General features: G+C 27.6%; 1 long non-coding RNA gene across 4 annotated transcripts; it reads left to right on the forward strand.

The window, feature by feature from the left end:
- The first annotated feature begins 7,805 nt into the window (after nt 1–7,805).
- Nucleotides 7,806–12,682, forward strand: LOC112277269 (uncharacterized). 4 transcript variants are annotated; one of them, XR_012216725.2, is made up of 5 exons: nt 7,806–8,742; nt 8,920–8,969; nt 9,123–10,515; nt 10,618–11,050; nt 11,201–12,682. It is a non-coding gene; the product is annotated as an uncharacterized LOC112277269 (long non-coding RNA). The 4 variants fall into 4 exon arrangements; XR_002968326.3 differs by having other exon boundaries at nt 7,807–8,742; nt 10,692–11,050; nt 11,140–12,682; XR_002968327.3 differs by having other exon boundaries at nt 7,807–8,742; nt 10,692–11,050; nt 11,318–12,682.
- Nucleotides 12,683–14,671: the final 1,989 nt, after the last annotated feature.

Raw genomic sequence — 14,671 nt, forward strand, 5'->3', positions numbered from 1 at the left:
ATTTCAAAGTTAGATAAATAGTTCCACTAAAAGGTGGTTTAAGAAGACTGATTCTCTTTGAATTCTATGCTCATGAATTTCTTTTCCAAACAATAAGTATGATCTTGTTTAAAATCTATCCAATCAAAGAAGAATTCTAACTTTTCTTTCTTTTTTCTTTCTTTTTTCATTTCTTTTAGATCTTTTTTAGCTTCAAAATATTTTTAAATCAAAATTATTATCAAAAAAAGACTATTTTAAAATCTCTAACTAAAATCTATGTAAAATATGTAAATTTTTTTGTTATATTTTAGTAATATTCTAATTTTAAATCAAAAATAAAAAGAAAGATATAAATAGATACTCATTGATCCAAATCATAATTTTTTAGTTTTCTAATAAATTCATCAATGTAGGTTTTGGCTACTTTTAAATACTTATCTAGCATGTTTTTAAAAACAATTCTAGATATCCTATTTTACATTTTACATTAAAGAATCCTTATTTGCTACTAAATATCTCGTCTAGATAAAGCAAATATATAATCTTTTTCATTTAAAATCATTAGGAATATTTAAATATTAAAGAATCCTTATTTGCTACTAAATAACTCGTCTAGATAAAGCAAATATATAATCTTTTTCATTTAAAATCATTAGAAATATTTAAATATTAAAGAATCCTTATTTGCTACTAAATAACTCGTCTAGATAAAGCAAATATATAATCTTTTTCATTTAAAATCATTAGAAATATTTAAATGTTAAGAGACAATTGTAAGTTTATAAAAACATATATTTAGTCATGATACATTATGTAGCTCTTTAAATCTTGTATCATATAAATTTATTTTTTTATATAATTTTTTACATATATAAATTATATAAAAAAAATTAATTAAAATTCTTTAAATAATTAATTTAAAATAAAAATTATAAGATATGGTATTCAATTTAATTTAATAGTAAAAATAAGAGTTGAAGAATCTTGCATCTTATATAAGTTATCTAATATGAGTCATGATTTTCTTTGGATAGTATATTACAACTTATCTTTTAGGAATTCTTTGAAAAATAAGGTACTGGAGAGTGATTCTTTAGTGTTAATATTATTATTTGAATATCTAATTATTATAAAAAATATATGTAATATTTTAATATCAGATGCAATACATCAAATTTTATTAAATTAAGAGTGACCATATTTTAAACAAATTTAAAAACTTCATCTTATATCTTTGTTACACATTTGTTTTTATACATTAGCAAGGTCTTTATAGAAGAATGCTAACATCTATTGTGTAGGCTCATATCAAAACTTTAATTCTTCATATTTATTATAAATATAATCAATAAAGAATAATTAATTTATTTTATAATTTTATTATAATAGATAATTATATTAATTATGTAAATAGAATCAAATATAATTTGGTATAAAAATATTAGATAGATAATAAATAATTTTAAAAATTATCGAAATAAAATATATTTTAGATCATAATTAGATATTTATATACTTTTAATTTTATTATGAGGCTATAAAAAAAATTATCTTATGCAATATTTTTGGTAAAAAAATAAAACATTTAAATGATAAAATTATAAATGTATGATCTTTATTTTTTAGAAATATTATCTAAAAAATCCTACCAGTAGAAGTAAATTTAAAATATTTTTTTTAATATTATAAAATCTTCAACCAATCCTATAATAAATATATTATAATTTAAAAAATAAAATTCCTCAAAAAATCGAATTTTTGATAGTCTTGAATATCTTCTTGACAAATACATGAAGACATTAAAATAAGAAACGTGTTATATGTATAGAAAAATAAATCATCTATTTATTAGTATAAGAATATATATAAGAGATATAAGAAAAAAATAACTTTTTATCATCTATAAAATACTTAATCATTATTAATATAAAGACTTTTTAAAATCTTGGTATAATATAAAAAAATAAAGTTATATTTCAAAAGGTATATTGATAAAGAAATTTATAGTAATATTATTTGACATCTAAAATATTAGACAATTATAAAGAATTATAGAGAAAAAGATGGATCTTTGTAAATGTATCTAAATTATTATAGAATCAATAAATTAAGTATTAAGAATTATTATACTTCACCTTTGATATTAGAGATATTCAACCAACTAAGAAAAGTTAAAATTTATATTAAAAAAATTACAAATAATCTATAATTTAATACTCATTATAATATAAAATTAATAAAGATTTAGAATTTATAATAATTAAAGATATTTTGAATATATTACCAAAACTGTTCCATGTATTTTTTAAGTATTTAATAAATGATATATAATAATATTTTTATATTATTTTTTAATTCTTAATATTATTATTTATTTTAAGATTAAAGAAGAACATAGATAATATGCTTGTTTTACATTAGAAAACTCAAACATGCAATACTAAACATCAAGATAAAAATTTATTTATTTTATACAATTTTGATGAGATTTTGAGATATATCATTTAAAATGACAATTTTTTAGTAGATTCTAAGAAATTATATACTAATATATGTTGGACAACTTTAAGAATTATGTGTGATATCCAATAATTTTTTAAAAAATTTACATTATTGTAAAATACTTATTAAATTTATTTCTTAAGTTTTTATTTAATTATAAAATAAAATTGAAAATACATATCAAAGTAGAATAAAGATGCAAAAGTATTAAAGTGGTTTTATAATAATTAATTATCTCAAATCCTATTTTATATAATTTGGATTTTTCTAATTCGATTTTTATAAAAATAAAGGCATCAAAATTGAGATTTTTTAATGTAGTTTTTTGTTATAAATAGATGCAAACGAAAAAATAAAATTCTGTCCCTTTTATTTTAGAATATTTTGAGTAGCAAAGATTAATTATGAGATAAATAAAAATATATAAAATTTTATTAAAAAAAACTTTTTGTAATATTATTATTATTTAAAAGCCACTTCTAATCTAGTCATATTTTATACTAATTATAAGAGCCTTCAATAATTTTTGTCAAAACATATCTTAAATTTTTATTAAAATTGTTAAAAAAATCTTAATATAATATGTATTTAACAATACATATTACTTTAGAAAACAACAAGACTTGTTAGATGCTATGTCTAAATGTTCATATCTTATATCCAAAGAGAAGAATACAACATATAATTTAAAAAAAAAAAAAAAAAAAAAAAAAAAAAAAAATGAAGATAAATTAATTGCATCTATAACTATGAAGTCATAAATACCAATTAATTAAATATTTTGTAAAAAATCTATTTCTAAAATATCAAAAAATATATCATTATAAAAATTTCAAATAAAATTTATAATAATCTTAGTATATATATATATATATATATATATATATATATATATAAATTATATTATATAAGATTAAGCACAATTATATGTCCATCATAGATAATATGATTTTTTAACAATAAGATATTTTAGATACAATAATATTTAGAAACTCATTTTGAAGAGATATTTTGTAGAATTAAATGTAATAGCTATCAAAGTATATCATTCTTGCAACACATGTTGTTATGTAATGACTTCACATCATTAAATCTATAGACTTCTTTGCTCCCTATTTATTCCATTATATCCATAATTTTTTGTTTTAATAGACTTCAATATAAATCCTCGAATTCTAAATTCTTTTAATTTTTTTTTGATATTAGATTTTTTAATCAAAATTATTTACTTATTATGTTATCAATAAATTGTTACTACTAAAAAATCAAGTAAATTTTCTTTATCAATACTAATAGATGTCATAAACTTCTTCTTCATATCTTTTTTAAATAAAGATTCTAACATGTATCAAAGTTTTAGAAAATACTTTTCAACATACTAAAATTCTATATTTAGTTATCTTTAATTTGTATCTTCTAATTTATTTAAGTGTAAAAATAGTAAATTAAATATTTATAATTATTTATAATATATTATTAATAATTATCAAGTTAATTGGATAATTTTTTATTTATTTTTGTATAATAGTATAATATATATTTTTATCTAAAAATATATATAATTTCTTAATTTAGATTATAATCTAAAATTTACTGGTTTTAACTATTCAATATTTCAAAATTAAACATCAAAGGCTTTATCGAGTAGCATAGCAAGTATTCATTTACAAATAAAGAAACAATTAAAACTAACTTACTAAATAAATAAATAAATCGATTTGAATATGTTTTAGAAAAAATAATTTATTCAAAGAAGATAATAGGATATGGTTTCTTTGTCATAACATTAAGATTGGATGACCTTATAATTAGTTAGATTATCAAAGGTTTAGTCTATTTTTTATTTAAATATGAATAAATTCAATTTCATATTTTGTTTTAAATTATCAAAGACATTGAGGATTTTTATAATTTTTTATTATTATAATTTTTTATTATTAAAATTAATATATTAGAAAGAAGAAATTACTATCACCTCTTATGAAAGTAAATAACAAACAAGAGATCAAAGTAGAAAAAGTCTTAGATTTAAGGCAACACCAAAATAAATTAGGATATCTTAAATATTAAAATAAATATGATATTAATAAGTATATGTTGTAGTCATCTAATAATCTTTTACATTTATAAAAATTGGTGTCTATTTTTTTATTGATAACATCTCTAAAAAAAACAAAACAAAAACAACAATAACAACAACAAAAATAATAACAATAATAATAACAACAACAACAACAACAACAACAATCAAACTTTAACAATAAGATGGTATAAGAGATGAAAAAAAATAGTTTAAGTATCAACTCTTAGAATTTTTTTTGTAGGATAGAGAACTAATAACTAATGGATTTACATCAAGATTTATTATGTGAATAAAATTTAGATATAAAAAAATAATGATTTTAAATCTTTAAAATATTAAAATTAAGATAGAGACTTTCAAAAAAGACATGTCTTTTTTTTAAATAGATAATAAAGTATAACATGTATGATACGATAATCTTAGAAAATAATCTTGATGATCTTTCATATTATTAAAGGTGGATATTTTCTGTGATAGTACTTGTACTTTGTTGTTTAAGGATAGTTATTAAAGTTACAAGAATGATCTAATAATTTAGTAATCTTTTTGACATTGATATAGAATATTATCAATGAATTAAAGGATTTATATACTACATATTTACAAATTATAGATTAATATTATTTATAAATAATATTCATTAAATATTAGACTTTATCAATTTATGAAACATTTTACTCATTCTTTGTGCAACATGTCTATAAAAGAAAGAAAAAATAAAGAAAATGTGTATATTCAATTTTATACAAGATATATGAATTTTCTTTTATACTTCCTATTATCTAAATAATTTTTTTTATCAATTAGAATTTGATAGTTAATAATTCCTTAATCAATGTTCTAAACTTTCTATAAATTTTTATTATTTCAAATTTTTAAAAAAAAATTATCATGATTTTTAGTTGTGCCAATTAATTTTTATTACTTATATATTTTATAGTAAAATTTATTTTAATTAGGTTATTCTAGACCTATACAAAAATTACAACAAATTACTAACTCTATTTTTTTGTATATGAAATTTGGATGTCATCTCTTGTATTATTTTGCCATGATTACTTTCTATATTTCACAATTGTGAATTCTTTAAATTTTGAGGTTTAATTTCAATAAATATTTTAATAAAAATTGAGTTGATTTATAGTCACTTATATTTAATGTAATCTTTGATTAAATATCTATTGTTTTACTTTATTTTTCTTTTTCTCTTTTTATTTTACAAAAAAAAATAATAATTATGCACTTTGATAATGAAAAAATATTATTTATTTTAAAATTAAATTATAATCTATCATAAATTTGGAAGGTTTTTCTTTTAATGACAAGCTTTCATATTTGCTTATAAAATCATAGAAGAACATTTTGCTATAAGTCTTCTTTGATTTTACAAAATTATAATTTTCTTGAAAAATTTTAGTAGGACCAATGTTTAATATTAGACCTAAGAATAAATTTTTTCGTATATTTTCTTTAATACACTAGCCTTAATTCACTCTAAATTAGTCAAAATCCAAAAAATCTTAAACTAAATCCAATGATTTAAATTAAGCATTGATTTGAAAAATAAATCTCTTAAAAAGTATAAATTCTATTTTGATATATTATCACAATCACACTCCTATATTGTCTTGAACTACTTTTAAGTTAACTATCATATTTGCAATGTAATTAAAGTGGCTCTTAAATTAGCAACATTTTGCTTCACATAAGATAAACCCTTGTCATCTATATCACCTTGCCTAATATGTAGGTAGTTCTCGATTCACTTGAAAAACCAACTATTTTGATTAAAACAATATCCATGTTATAACTTCTTATTTAAGAATTATGTACATGTATGTATATATATATATAATAAAAAGAAGCAAGAATTGAAAATATTCTTTACATTTTTGTAGACATCCTTATTTATTGGTATATTGACTAATTTAATTGATATCCCATTAAATTTTGCTATTCTTTTATGAGCAATGATCTTCTATGCATTTGCTAAAAAAATTAGATATTACAATATAAATCAAGTTAATATATATTTCTAAAAGACATTAAAATAATTTAAATGGTTTGCTTCTATTAATACTAAAAATAATCATATCATGAAATGCATAACATGTAATACAATTGTAAAGAAAATAAGAAAAATAATGAAAAATAAGAAATAATCAACAATGCAAATTCTATCATTGTATTTTCAAAAAATGTCATCTGAATGATTGTGAAGTCATCAAACAACAAGGGATTTACATCACAAATAAAGGCTGTGCTATTGATGGAGGATGGGAAGTATGAAGGGTTTTTGATCCACCACAAAGGGTCTGCAGTTCCAGTTATTTCACTTGAAACACTCATCCAGTCAGCATGCAAATGAAGGCAACAGTCTATCGGTGGTCACCCACATGGAATGAATTTCTATATATTTTTATACATAAACTCCAAGTGTTGAGTGCCTTTTTTTTCTTTTTCTTTTTTTTTCCCACACAAATGGGATATACCATTGCTTGAATCAAATGAGTGTCAGTGACAACATTGAGTGTGTTTGTTTGGTAAAGAAGAACACATCTTTTGTCCAAACCTCTTTCACTTTTGGACACCAAAGAGATTGCAGAGAATACAATTTGATGTTTTATGTAAGAAAACAATAGTTTTTTTGAGAATTTTTTTGTTTCAAGCTAAATGGGTATGAGATAATGGTGGTTCAAAGAAAGGTGTGTGGTTGATTCTAGATGGTTTTTACACTTATGATGCTAAGGTAGAGTACAGAGGAACTACTATACAAGGCTCAAATCATTGTACTCTACATTTCTGCATTAAGGCTTTGTTTTCAAATGCTAAAGAAATCTCATTTGAATGGCAATATTGTGATGATTTTGTTTGTGGGTGCAATTTTAATCAATGAATTGACATTGGATTTTGAATGTAACTGAAAGATCAATATTAAATTGAATATAGGATTTTGATGATACATTACACATAGTGTTCAATTTTAAGTGCTTTGATTTAAATCAAAGATTATAAAGAAAAAATACATATATTTGGAAAAAATGCAATGCTATAAGCTATATAAAAAATAAAAATAAAAATAATACTGTGCCAAAAATGAAATGATTGAACATAAATTAATTTAATAAACTCACATGTTTTTTTCTTTTCTTTTCTTTTCTTTTCTTTTATTGTAACTAAGTAACTTCTTAATAGCAAAATTAGTGTTGGATTTCAACCCTCAATATATATATATATATATATATATATATCTTTCTGAAGCATCAAGCAATAAAATCATTGCATAAGCATTGTATAAGATATTCTCTATTGATTAAACATCATTGATGCTTAAAGTAATACCAACTAAACTTTGATTGGAAATTACTATAAGTTTTATGCAATTATTCTTTAGGCATTGCGACCTCATCCATTTGCATATAAAACGTGTAAAGTTCAAATTATGGAATGTGACATAGTTCACAATAAATATGAATAACATGTCTCATTAATTATGTATGAAGGTTCCATAGCAGTAAAATAACAGAACTTGTAGTTGAATAACCACACTACAAATTATGTTATCAATTATTGAAGATTGTAGCTTGCAATATTTGAGGCTCTAAGAATAATATCAATATTATTATGTTCTTCCATATTAATTTAATATTTTTAAGATTGTATTTTTTAATATATTTTTTCAATTTTAATTACTATCAATACAAGAATGATAAGAAGAGCATGCAATTGTTTTTACATCAATTTTTTCATAAATATATAAGTTTTAAATTTAACTTTTTCAATGAGACTTTGATAGAAATAATTCAGATTGTAAAATCCAAATTATAAATCTACTTATCATAAGAAATTGTAAATCTAATTAGTGTGTGTATACACACAAAATTAAACATGCAATTATATGAAAGAATAATAATAATAATAATGATAATAATAATTTACAATAATACAAAATATTCCACTTCGAATATTCCCCTGGCCCACTCAACCGGGGCGTACACAAGCCTACACAACATGAGTGAGTTAAACGATGATGATCTGAAGAAGAAGACGAAGAAGAGGAGAGGCTTGTTGTTGCAGGCGGGATTCTTGTTCATTTTGCAGTTCCGAGGAGAGCTATGGAATCCAACAGCATCAAGACATTGCGGAAAACGACCTGATCTTAAGCTCTTGTGACGGTGCGCACATTTTTTAGATTGAAGCATTATCATTTTATTAGTGTTGCAGACTCGACCCGACAACTACCTTAGCGTGACACGAAGTTGTAGCATTAAGTGTCCATTTCAAAGATCGGATGTATGCGGGAGAGTTTTCATGAGAAATGAAAGGTGATTACTGTTGTGGATTGATTTCAGGTAGTTCAAGGATGCTAAAGGAGTGAGGAAATTTTACGTTCGACTCTTCGGTGAGACTAGAGATTTAGGGTTGCGGAACTGTCGTGGATCGGAGAACTAGTAGTTCTTACTTCCTGTGGCAATTTTTTTCTGTGAAGAAGATTTAATTAGTTACCTCGTACTGAATGGAAAAATTGAAATGAATCATTGGGCATGTGTTGCAGATACACGCAGCTTTTGGAACAATTCGAAGGAACATGTTAAGTCCAGCGAGTTCGAGAACTGTCCCTCTCCATGTTATCATGCATTCTGACCGCCTTCCCATGCCGATTGGTATCTGATGAATTTCTTGGAGGGCTTTTCTTGGAGAGCCAAGTTAAAGATATATCAGAGCTGACATCTCTTGTATTAAATTAATTCCATTCTCTGGTTTCTCAGTGTCTTCGTTCATGAGGATCGATGTTGTATATTCAGCTTTGTTTCAGGAACTCCTTGTCGAAGTTTACGTGTCGGTCGTTTAGGAGTTAGCTATGGCTATATGGCTCTTTTGACTCATCTTTATGTCTTCTCAAGAACTTGCTACAGTCTCGTGGGAGTTAGATTTCTAGTGTGGTTGCTTTCTGTGCATTTCAAATTGAGGTTTTCTTTTTCTCATGTTCAAACGAAGTTCGTCTCTACTGATAGAAATCAGAGCTAAGATGACATTGCAAATCTTGCAAGTTCGAAGGGCCGGATGTGCAACTGTCTCTACCTTCAATCACAAAGGCTTTTTCGAAAGTGCCACTAGTTTTGCACGAATGTTGCATTTGGCTGCGGATTAATTGTGCCCTGGATATTGAGCTAGCAACTCCCTTTCACCTCGATTTTTGTTATAATGAGATTGAGGGCATATTTCGGGTAAATTCAACGTCCGAACCGTTGAATGAGCTGTGTTTCCGTGATGCCATGGATTCCGCACGATGCACATACCTCGAGTTCCTATCGTAGGTCATTATATGCAAGTAGATTAGAGCGGCTCTTGTTTTGTTCAAAAAAAAGGTCCAGAAAGTTGCTCTGCATGGCAGCACTCCTTGCAGCGGTTATTTTCAAATTTTTCGTCCACAGTTCTCTCGTTTGCTGTATCATACGGATTCCAATGTCATTTGACGAGCCCTTTTCTCTTCCTACGATTTTCATTTATTCTCTCGAAAATTGTAGCTACAACTGTAGTCCGACAAAGTGTCCATTGACAAATGCCAAATGTATAAATCACGTCCAGAGAAATCCAGCGGACTATGAAACAGTGGTTCGTGATTTCAAAACGTAATGTACCTCTCTCATTCACGAAACAGCTCCGTCATCATTCCTAGGGCTTGTGTGTATTTGGTAATTACCAAGTCGTTTGCAGTCCTGAAAACAGTAATGAATGTCTGTGTTATGAACTGCATATTCGTGCGGCCTCGACTGCCACAGCGATCACATCTTGTGTGCAGAGTTTCCACATGAGTTGCTACTGGTCTACATCTTGATGGCTGCTGTATACGGCAAGGAAGTTGCATCAATTTCACGGAGCTTCATTGAAGTGACTGGACCCGGTGTGACCTTTTCTACCATAGAGATGCTTTGGCAAAAGTTCAGGTATGCTTGCGGATACATCTCGAGATGTTAACTACCCTCCCCTATTTTCTCACATGCCATTTGTCTCTCTGACTCAATGAAACCCTAAAGATTCGTGATCAGTTGGTTGCGTATTTCTTGCTAGAGATTTAGCTCGCGACTGAAATACGCTTCTCCAAATTGCCGTCACCCCGAAGATTGCAGGTGTTCCATAGTACTGGATTACTATCACCAAGCTCGGAACTCACATGCCAGTCCATGTAAAAAAGGCAGGAGAGTTCCGCGGCAGCAAGGGATTGCTGGACGCTACCAATCGATTGGGGTACCGGCCTGCACATCATCTGTGCACATGTTGATTGAACGTCAGGAACGATGTACACTTGGCGGTAGAAGATGCAACCATGAATTCAGTGCCGCCGTCGCATCCCATCATACAATTATCGACTTCCCATCGAAGCGGCCATCCTGACACTTAAGGACGACCGAGTGTCTCTGTTGATTGTCATTGGAGCGGTCAATGTTGCTGATTCTAGTACAGTTTGTCGGTCTCATTCAGGTTAGTTGTCTCCACACTCAACGCTTTGTTCTTGGCCTTTTCTATTAGTCACAAAAGCAACGCTGACATGGATTTTTCGGTGAAAGCAGCTGAGGATGGTGTCTAGTGGATGGTGTCTTAGGAAGCTCAACAGATTTATCATTTGTACAGAATTTGAAGGGATACTGAGTTAAGCAGCTGCGGCTGCAATGCGCTGCAACCAAGCAATCAGAAAATTGGAGAAAGATCCAAGGACGTACATTACTGACGAAATCTACTCAAATCTAGGTAGGCAAAGCGTAAGGAAAGAGGAAACCAAAAGCAGAACTTTCCCGAGAGAATTCCGCGTTTCATGGATTCACTCAGACATCAACTGCCGACGCCATCGGTCATGCTTATTTCTTCTGATGGATGTATGTACTCAAACTGATCCGAGCAGTCCCATGGATCAGTTGCTACATTTTCAAACTCAGCATCTACGGGTAGATTCGGTCATGCTCTCGAGACCTAAACTTCAAGGGACATGTGTTCCAAGTCGATGCATCATCGCAGTATTCGTCAAATTCCAGCGGTTCCCGTTAACGACAATCCAAAATCTGCCTCAGAGTTTGGAGGGAGAGTGTTGGACGCATTGTAGGAACCGACTACATCAGTAGCTGCAGAAGTCAAGAAGCCATGGAACAACCGGCAGATTGTGTGAGGAGTTGAAACAAGTTCCACCCTGTAGCTGGGCCCATGGTGTTGAAACTCATGACACCATTGCTTAGCCAGTAATTATTCCCGCTTTTCTCCTTCAACTCTACCTCCTCACTGTCTCGACGCCATTGTCTTTTACGACAGCAATCCCCCAACAGTCCTCTGAGCCCGGAGGAGTCTGCACAGCATCTCCACCAGGTGAGGAGGTTTGTGACCTTCAGTTGACTACCTGAACTTCATTCGTATTATAATTAGAGTTGACCTATTCACGCTAAATATCTCGTGTAATGCTATTTGCACCACAAATATCTCTGGTTGAGATTCTACTGACTAATTCTACTGGTGATGCTATTTGCACTGAGTATCTGAGTTGATACTTTTCACTCTAAATATCTTTGCTGATTACTAGTGTCATGCAAATCGGCTGTTGGGTTTTGAAAGAAATTGGGTAGGGTTTTCCCCCCTTTTATGGTTAGTTATGAAGTGTGTATCCGTCGAAAGAAAGAAAAAAGGAAAAAAAGGAAAGAAAAAACCTCAGTCTTAAAGATAACGTTTTACAACAATGGTTTTTCACTTTTTGTTTTGATGAATAAAAATAGTTTTGAAAGAGTATAGTATACTTTATGCAATAATAATTTCAAATAATAACAATGACAACAAGAATATTAAGATTGATGTGAGTATAGACTCTTGAAAAGATAAGTGGTATTCATTAAGATGGTCAACTTTCATGGGGGGGGGGGGGGATTATGAAATAGAAGTTACCAAAAGCACCCACAAAATTAAATGAAATTTGTTATTAAAACAGAGATTATTTCTTAAAACGTACAAAAACAATAAATGTATATATAGTTAAAGAAGTGTCAAACTTTGTTAGAGAGGTCTTCTGAACACATACAACATATTGCTGATTTTGAGCTTTTCTCACCAATTTGAATGTTTATGCAATTAACTTAAGAGCAATTATTGGAACATTAACTATGACCAAGTAACATTTTATTTGTTATTTTATTTTGTATAAATATGTGAAAATTTTGTGTTTCATAAAATATTTTATACTGTAAATTTATGCTGTGTAAAATTAATCCAAAACAAAATTACTTGATCATCTTTTTGTTTTCTTTAGGTGGAAATCTTACCTTCTGCCTGTCTTGCTTTCACAAAAAGAAAATATTGCTCAAATTACTTATATATTCTTTGTGCATTTGGGTGCAACCAACTATGTAAGTTTAACTCTGATCTATTTGTGAGCTATTTTTTTTGACTCACGAATAGATCAGTATTACTAACAATCAAAAAAATTGTTTTGTAAAAAATATGATGCTTAACTTGGATGCTCTCACTTGCTGCTTTTCCCATCAATTGTAACCACAAATTTATAAAAAGGTTTATTTTAAACTATGAGAAAAGCACCCATCTCATTTTATTCCTCATCCTCTTATCCATTAAAATATGATTTACAAAGCTTCTCTTGCTTCTCACAACATTAAAGCAAAGAGAACTATGAGATGTACCAAATAGGATAAAATGAAAAAAGAAAAGGTAGGGAATAACTAAATGTCCATGATTGAACCATGTATTGTTGACATTCCAAATTTCCTAAAGTAGAAAAACTTGATGTAATGTGAGTACAATGTCCACCACAAAATATCTGAAATTAGAAAAAATGCATAGTATAATTCTATAAACAACATGTTCTTGTGCACGGCATAATTTTTCAATATATATATATATATATATATATATATATATATCTGTAAACACTTGCATTTCTTTTGTTAATAAATATACATCTACATGAGTTTTCAAAAAACATCACAGCAATCCTCACCATTTAACTCAAGCAATAACAAACTAAAAATAAATATATTCACAATTTCAATCCTCCAAAAAGTGGTAATGTATTCATTCACATTAAATCATTTTTCGCAAAGCAAATGGAGTCGCTACTAATTAACTCTCACTACTACCCCCGATTCACACACAAAACCCACAACTTTAGTACCGTGACTCCAAGTCTAGCTGGCCTTGTCAGCGTGGACCGAATCACTTCACCCACCGTGCTGCTCGCCACCTGGCTGGTGATGACAAGGATGGCGCCGTACACCACCCCCACCTCATGGTCGGTGCCCCCGTTGACCTGGCACTTCTGCGCAATTACCCTCACGACGCACATTTATCATTCAACTCCAGGCACTCATCCATCTACGGATGACATTCTCTTGGATGACACTGCTCATGAAAATATACTTAAGGGACTTCCTTGATATCCAATAAAAATTTGAGCGCAAAATGACATGGATGGAATTTCTACATTTCCTCAGAGCTGTTTTAAAGCAATTTGAAATGTTTAGTTCACAGTTTCTGTACTAAAAGCTCACCAACAAATTTGCATTTAATCTTGAATTTGGTAATTCATTATACGTTATCAATTTAACGTTGACTTAAAGAAGGGTTGAAGTGGGTGCTGGGGATTTCTAATATTATTATTGTTGTTGTTGTTATTATTCTATTGTCACTTGCAGGTGTTACTGTTAAATAGAATTAACATTTTAAAGTTTTATTCTTGCTAACTTTAGAATGATTTCTCCTGCAGTGAGGCTCATTGCATGTAAGTTATGTGGTGGATATTCAAATGAAACCAGTTTTGAATGTTTTAACAACTAGTCTTCATGTGAGCTAAATGTAAAAGTCATTTTACACAAAATAAATTAAAATTCTATTAAACTGAATTTTAAAATTTTAATTCAGGGTATTTTGAAATGTCAATTCTTCAATTTTCTGTAAAAATCCAAAGTTAAACAACCTACTGTTTGAGTTTTATAACGAACAACCTACTGTTGTGGTTTGTTTTACATAATTAAATTATTGTTATACATTATGACTGGTTCTACAATTTTTTGTTAACTCTTTTGTTTTGTTAACTCTTTTTTTTGTTCCTCTGAA

This window comes from Physcomitrium patens, chromosome 25 (genome assembly GCF_059467195.1).
Source record: "Physcomitrium patens ecotype Gransden chromosome 25, ASM5946719v1, whole genome shotgun sequence".
Lineage (NCBI taxonomy): Eukaryota > Viridiplantae > Streptophyta > Bryopsida > Funariales > Funariaceae > Physcomitrium > Physcomitrium patens.